Source organism: Labrus bergylta, chromosome 13, assembly GCF_963930695.1.
Source record: "Labrus bergylta chromosome 13, fLabBer1.1, whole genome shotgun sequence".
Taxonomy (NCBI): Eukaryota; Metazoa; Chordata; class Actinopteri; order Labriformes; family Labridae; genus Labrus; species Labrus bergylta.
In genome coordinates this window covers 8,070,453-8,077,952 of record NC_089207.1, presented here as the reverse complement: position 1 = coordinate 8,077,952, position 7,500 = coordinate 8,070,453, and the positions used below count along the sequence as shown (strand labels likewise).

The 7,500-nt window shown below is 36.8% G+C and overlaps 5 non-coding genes across 5 annotated transcripts; all 5 read right to left on the bottom strand.

The window, feature by feature from the left end:
• Window positions 1-415: 415 nt before the first annotated feature.
• On the bottom strand, window positions 416-534 carry LOC136181768 (5S ribosomal RNA). The gene has a single exon (XR_010668115.1). It is a non-coding gene; the product is annotated as a 5S ribosomal RNA (ribosomal RNA).
• Window positions 535-1,951: 1,417 nt separating this feature from the next.
• Window positions 1,952-2,070, bottom strand: LOC136182185 (5S ribosomal RNA). Its single transcript, XR_010668503.1, has one exon. It is a non-coding gene; the product is annotated as a 5S ribosomal RNA (ribosomal RNA).
• A 1,417-nt stretch (window positions 2,071-3,487) lies between these two features.
• LOC136181766 (5S ribosomal RNA) lies at window positions 3,488-3,606 on the bottom strand. Its single transcript, XR_010668113.1, has one exon. It is a non-coding gene; the product is annotated as a 5S ribosomal RNA (ribosomal RNA).
• Window positions 3,607-5,023: 1,417 nt separating this feature from the next.
• Window positions 5,024-5,142, bottom strand: LOC136181765 (5S ribosomal RNA). Its single transcript, XR_010668112.1, has one exon. It is a non-coding gene; the product is annotated as a 5S ribosomal RNA (ribosomal RNA).
• A 1,423-nt stretch (window positions 5,143-6,565) lies between these two features.
• LOC136181826 (5S ribosomal RNA) lies at window positions 6,566-6,684 on the bottom strand. The gene has a single exon (XR_010668172.1). It is a non-coding gene; the product is annotated as a 5S ribosomal RNA (ribosomal RNA).
• Window positions 6,685-7,500: the final 816 nt, after the last annotated feature.

Below are 7,500 nucleotides of genomic sequence, written 5' to 3'. Positions count from 1 at the left end.
TAGTAATCATTTATAATAATTCCTGATTTGGTGTAAATGTTTATTATTGATGTGAAAACATTTATAATGATGGTGAATATTTCCAGTTGAATCAAATGTATAATATGGCTACCAGAGTGTTGTGGGGAAGTAAAGAGTAACCTAAGTACAAGTAATTAAAATATGTTAATGCAGTAGTCCTTACGTAAGTAGGCTACATGTACTTTTTGAATGTAAAACTGAACTTTGAAAACAGCCTCCAGAGAGCGTAATATGTATTAATACTCACTGAAAACATTGATGAAAATTGCAACAAAAAAAAAGAGGACAGACTGCCAAATAAAATCATGTTTCATTTTCCACTGGCCTGTTTCTCTCAGTCCTTTCTCCACTAGTGAGGCAACAGCGCCCTCTTCTGGCTAAAGGAGGTATTAAAAGCTTACAGCACCTGGTATTCCCAGGCGGTCTCCCATCCAAGTACTAACCAGGCCCGACCCTGCTTAGCTTCCGAGATCGGACGAGATCGGGCGTGTTCAGTGTGGTATGGCCGTAAGTGAATGAACAGGTTGTTAAAGGGTTATTTATACATACTTAGGTTTAAAGTAACACCTCGCCAAAATTAGAGCAAGTGACTATGACCTAGTTGATTTTATTACTTTTCTACTCAAACGTGTGGGCCTATGGATAGACTTACACTTAATCTTACTAGATTCAGCAATACTTTGACGCTGGGAGTTAACTAAAGACTTGCAGCTTGTTTTTAAGACTTGTTTCACGACTTGCGGGCAAACTGAACGTTCAAACGTCTGATAAACACATTGAACAAACCGATTCCGTGAAGATTAACTTCCCTCTTTCAAAACTGGCCTGGTTAGTACTTGGATGGGAGACCGCCTGGGAATCCCAGGTGCTGTAAGCTTTTAATACCTGCTTCAGCCAGCAGGGGGCGCTGTAACCTCCTGCTATGCACTGCAGTTCTTTTTTTATTTGTCTATCATTGCTTCTACTTTCCTACAAAGTAGCTTACACTGAATTTTGATTGGGGATCATCTATAGCATATATAGGGACTGATTGTAATAATTATGAATTTTCATATAATTAGTAAGTGTTCCTTTGTGATTCCTAATGGAGGATTGTTTTTTTTAATGATTAGTTACAATGGAGAATGTGAGGGGATCAAATATGTATGCCCCACAGGGTTATGATTTCTACATGAAACATTGCAATGGCTGATTTATTCATTTGTCATTCAAGATTACCTCAAAACAAGTAAGTGGTGATAAAAACATAATTTCGAGTTGTCCCTTATATCTTAATCAATCACTGCTTAGGCTACTATAATAATCCTAAATCTTGTGTGCCTTAATGCAACATTTAAACTTATTTCTGCTGTTCACTGTTCACAAGTTTGCAGTATTGAAAACCTTAATAAATCCACAGTAAAAGTGACGATGCAAAATGGTCAACTTCTGAAAAATCGTCAATTGATTCTGAAAAAATATTGATTGATAAGTAAGCATCACTTGTTTGCAGGTTTTTTTTAAATTCAATCTTAATAGTAATCATTTATAATAATTCCTGATTTGGTGTAAATGTTTATTATTGATGTGAAAACATTTATAATGATGGTGAATATTTCCAGTTGAATCAAATGTATAATATGGCTACCAGAGTGTTGTGGGGAAGTAAAGAGTAACCTAAGTACAAGTAATTAAAATATGTTAATGCAGTAGTCCTTACGTAAGTAGGCTACATGTACTTTTTGAATGTAAAACTGAACTTTGAAAACAGCCTCCAGAGAGCGTAATATGTATTAATACTCACTGAAAACATTGATGAAAATTGCAACAAAAAAAAAGAGGACAGACTGCCAAATAAAATCATGTTTCATTTTCCACTGGCCTGTTTCTCTCAGTCCTTTCTCCACTAGTGAGGCAACAGCGCCCTCTTCTGGCTAAAGGAGGTATTAAAAGCTTACAGCACCTGGTATTCCCAGGCGGTCTCCCATCCAAGTACTAACCAGGCCCGACCCTGCTTAGCTTCCGAGATCGGACGAGATCGGGCGTGTTCAGGGTGGTATGGCCGTAAGCGAATGAACAGGTTGTTAAAGGGTTATTTATACATACTTAGGTTTAAAGTAACACCTCGCCAAAATTAGAGCAAGTGACTATGACCTAGTTGATTTTATTACTTTTCTACTCAAACGTGTGGGCCTATGGATAGACTTACACTTAATCTTACTAGATTCAGCAATACTTTGACGCTGGGAGTTAACTAAAGACTTGCAGCTTGTTTTTAAGACTTGTTTCACGACTTGCGGGCAAACTGAACGTTCAAACGTCTGATAAACACATTGAACAAACCGATTCCGTGAAGATTAACTTCCCTCTTTCAAAACTGGCCTGGTTAGTACTTGGATGGGAGACCGCCTGGGAATCCCAGGTGCTGTAAGCTTTTAATACCTGCTTCAGCCAGCAGGGGACGCTGTAACCTCCTGCTATGCACTGCAGTTCTTTTTTTATTTGTCTATCATTGCTTCTACTTTCCTACAAAGTAGCTTACACTGAATTTTGATTGGGGATCATCTATAGCATATATAGGGACTGATTGTAATAATTATGAATTTTCATATAATTAGTAAGTGTTCCTTTGTGATTCCTAATGGAGGATTGTTTTTTTTAATGATTAGTTACAATGGAGAATGTGAGGGGATCAAATATGTATGCCCCACAGGGTTATGATTTCTACATGAAACATTGCAATGGCTGATTTATTCATTTGTCATTCAAGATTACCTCAAAACAAGTAAGTGGTGATAAAAACATAATTTCGAGTTGTCCCTTATATCTTAATCAATCACTGCTTAGGCTACTATAATAATCCTAAATCTTGTGTGCCTTAATGCAACATTTAAACTTATTTCTGCTGTTCACTGTTCACAAGTTTGCAGTATTGAAAACCTTAATAAATCCACAGTAAAAGTGACGATGCAAAATGGTCAACTTCTGAAAAATCGTCAATTGATTCTGAAAAAATATTGATTGATAAGTAAGCATCACTTGTTTGCAGGTTTTTTTTAAATTCAATCTTAATAGTAATCATTTATAATAATTCCTGATTTGGTGTAAATGTTTATTATTGATGTGAAAACATTTATAATGATGGTGAATATTTCCAGTTGAATCAAATGTATAATATGGCTACCAGAGTGTTGTGGGGAAGTAAAGAGTAACCTAAGTACAAGTAATTAAAATATGTTAATGCAGTAGTCCTTACGTAAGTAGGCTACATGTACTTTTTGAATGTAAAACTGAACTTTGAAAACAGCCTCCAGAGAGCGTAATATGTATTAATACTCACTGAAAACATTGATGAAAATTGCAACAAAAAAAAAGAGGACAGACTGCCAAATAAAATCATGTTTCATTTTCCACTGGCCTGTTTCTCTCAGTCCTTTCTCCACTAGTGAGGCAACAGCGCCCTCTTCTGGCTAAAGGAGGTATTAAAAGCTTACAGCACCTGGTATTCCCAGGCGGTCTCCCATCCAAGTACTAACCAGGCCCGACCCTGCTTAGCTTCCGAGATCGGACGAGATCGGGCGTGTTCAGTGTGGTATGGCCGTAAGTGAATGAACAGGTTGTTAAAGGGTTATTTATACATACTTAGGTTTAAAGTAACACCTCGCCAAAATTAGAGCAAGTGACTATGACCTAGTTGATTTTATTACTTTTCTACTCAAACGTGTGGGCCTATGGATAGACTTACACTTAATCTTACTAGATTCAGCAATACTTTGACGCTGGGAGTTAACTAAAGACTTGCAGCTTGTTTTTAAGACTTGTTTCACGACTTGCGGGCAAACTGAACGTTCAAACGTCTGATAAACACATTGAACAAACCGATTCCGTGAAGATTAACTTCCCTCTTTCAAAACTGGCCTGGTTAGTACTTGGATGGGAGACCGCCTGGGAATCCCAGGTGCTGTAAGCTTTTAATACCTGCTTCAGCCAGCAGGGGGCGCTGTAACCTCCTGCTATGCACTGCAGTTCTTTTTTTATTTGTCTATCATTGCTTCTACTTTCCTACAAAGTAGCTTACACTGAATTTTGATTGGGGATCATCTATAGCATATATAGGGACTGATTGTAATAATTATGAATTTTCATATAATTAGTAAGTGTTCCTTTGTGATTCCTAATGGAGGATTGTTTTTTTTAATGATTAGTTACAATGGAGAATGTGAGGGGATCAAATATGTATGCCCCACAGGGTTATGATTTCTACATGAAACATTGCAATGGCTGATTTATTCATTTGTCATTCAAGATTACCTCAAAACAAGTAAGTGGTGATAAAAACATAATTTCGAGTTGTCCCTTATATCTTAATCAATCACTGCTTAGGCTACTATAATAATCCTAAATCTTGTGTGCCTTAATGCAACATTTAAACTTATTTCTGCTGTTCACTGTTCACAAGTTTGCAGTATTGAAAACCTTAATAAATCCACAGTAAAAGTGACGATGCAAAATGGTCAACTTCTGAAAAATCGTCAATTGATTCTGAAAAAATATTGATTGATAAGTAAGCATCACTTGTTTGCAGGTTTTTTTTAAATTCAATCTTAATAGTAATCATTTATAATAATTCCTGATTTGGTGTAAATGTTTATTATTGATGTGAAAACATTTATAATGATGGTGAATATTTCCAGTTGAATCAAATGTATAATATGGCTACCAGAGTGTTGTGGGGAAGTAAAGAGTAACCTAAGTACAAGTAATTAAAATATGTTAATGCAGTAGTCCTTACTTAAGTAGGCTACATGTACTTTTTGAATGTAAAACTGAACTTTGAAAACAGCCTCCAGAGAGCGTAATATGTATTAATACTCACTGAAAACATTGATGAAAATTGCAACAAAAAAAAAGAGGACGGACTGCCAAATAAAATCATGTTTCATTTTCCACTGGCCTGTTTCTCTCAGTCCTTTCTCCACTAGTGAGGCAACAGCGCCCTCTTCTGGCTAAAGGAGGTATTAAAAGCTTACAGCACCTGGTATTCCCAGGCGGTCTCCCATCCAAGTACTAACCAGGCCCGACCCTGCTTAGCTTCCGAGATCGGACGAGATCGGGCGTGTTCAGTGTGGTATGGCCGTAAGTGAATGAACAGGTTGTTAAAGGGTTATTTATACATAGTTAGGTTTAAAGTAACACCTCGCCAAAATTAGAGCAAGTGACTATGACCTAGTTGATTTTATTACTTTTCTACTCAAACGTGTGGGCCTATGGATAGACTTACACTTAATCTTACTAGATTCAGCAATACTTTGACGCTGGGAGTTAACTAAAGACTTGCAGCTTGTTTTTAAGACTTGTTTCACGACTTGCGGGCAAACTGAACGTTCAAACGTCTGATAAACACATTGAACAAACCGATTCCGTGAAGATTAACTTCCCTCTTTCAAAACTGGCCTGGTTAGTACTTGGATGGGAGACCGCCTGGGAATCCCAGGTGCTGTAAGCTTTTAATACCTGCTTCAGCCAGCAGGGGGCGCTGTAACCTCCTGCTATGCACTGCAGTTCTTTTTTTATTTGTCTATCATTGCTTCTACTTTCCTACAAAGTAGCTTACACTGAATTTTGATTGGGGATCATCTATAGCATATATAGGGACTGATTGTAATAATTATGAATTTTCATATAATTAGTAAGTGTTCCTTTGTGATTCCTAATGGAGGATTGTTTTTTTTAATGATTAGTTACAATGGAGAATGTGAGGGGATCAAATATGTATGCCCCACAGGGTTATGATTTCTACATGAAACATTGCAATGGCTGATTTATTCATTTGTCATTCAAGATTACCTCAAAACAAGTAAGTGGTGATAAAAACATAATTTCGAGTTGTCCCTTATATCTTAATCAATCACTGCTTAGGCTACTATAATAATCCTAAATCTTGTGTGCCTTAATGCAACATTTAAACTTATTTCTGCTGTTCACTGTTCACAAGTTTGCAGTATTGAAAACCTTAATAAATCCACAGTAAAAGTGACGATGCAAAATGGTCAACTTCTGAAAAATCGTCAATTGATTCTGAAAAAATATTGATTGATAAGTAAGCATCACTTGTTTGCAGGTTTTTTTTAAATTCAATCTTAATAGTAATCATTTATAATAATTCCTGATTTGGTGTAAATGTTTATTATTGATGTGAAAACATTTATAATGATGGTGAATATTTCCAGTTGAATCAAATGTATAATATGGCTACCAGAGTGTTGTGGGGAAGTAAAGAGTAACCTAAGTACAAGTAATTAAAATATGTTAATGCAGTAGTCCTTACTTAAGTAGGCTACATGTACTTTTTGAATGTAAAACTGAACTTTGAAAACAGCCTCCAGAGAGCGTAATATGTATTAATACTCACTGAAAACATTGATGAAAATTGCAACAACAAAAAAAAAAGAGAGGACAGACTGCCAAATAAAATCATGTTTCATTTTCCACTGGCCTGTTTCTCTCAGTCCTTTCTCCACTAGTGAGGCAACAGCGCCCTCTTCTGGCTAAAGGAGGTATTAAAAGCTTACAGCACCTGGTAATCCCAGGCGGTCTCCCATCCAAGTACTAACCAGGCCCGACCCTGCTTAGCTTCTGAGATCGGACGAGATCGGGCGTGTTCAGGGTGGTATGGCCGTAAGCGAATAAACAGGTTGTTAAAGGGTTATTTATACATACTTAGGTTTAAAGTAACACCTCGCCAAAATTAGAGCAAGTGACTATGACCTAGTTGATTTTATTACTTTTCTACTCAAACGTGTGGGCCTATGGATAGACTTACACTTAATCTTACTAGATTCAGCAATACTTTGACGCTGGGAGTTAACTAAAGACTTGCAGCTTGTTTTTAAGACTTGTTTCACGACTTGCGGGCAAACTGAACGTTCAAACGTCTGATAAACACATTGAACAAACCGATTCCGTGAAGATTAACTTCCCTCTTTCAAAACTGGCCTGGTTAGTACTTGGATGGGAGACCGCCTGGGAATCCCAGGTGCTGTAAGCTTTTAATACCTGCTTCAGCCAGCAGGGGACGCTGTAACCTCCTGCTATGCACTGCAGTTCTTTTTTTATTTGTCTATCATTGCTTCTACTTTCCTACAAAGTAGCTTACACTGAATTTTGATTGGGGATCATCTATAGCATATATAGGGACTGATTGTAATAATTATGAATTTTCATATAATTAGTAAGTGTTCCTTTGTGATTCCTAATGGAGGATTGTTTTTTTTAATGATTAGTTACAATGGAGAATGTGAGGGGATCAAATATGTATGCCCCACAGGGTTATGATTTCTACATGAAACATTGCAATGGCTGATTTATTCATTTGTCATTCAGGATTACCTCAAAACAAGTAAGTGGTGATAAAAACATAATTTCGAGTTGTCCCTTATATCTTAATCAATCACTGCTTAGGCTACTATAATAATCCTAAATCTTGTGTGCCTTAATGCA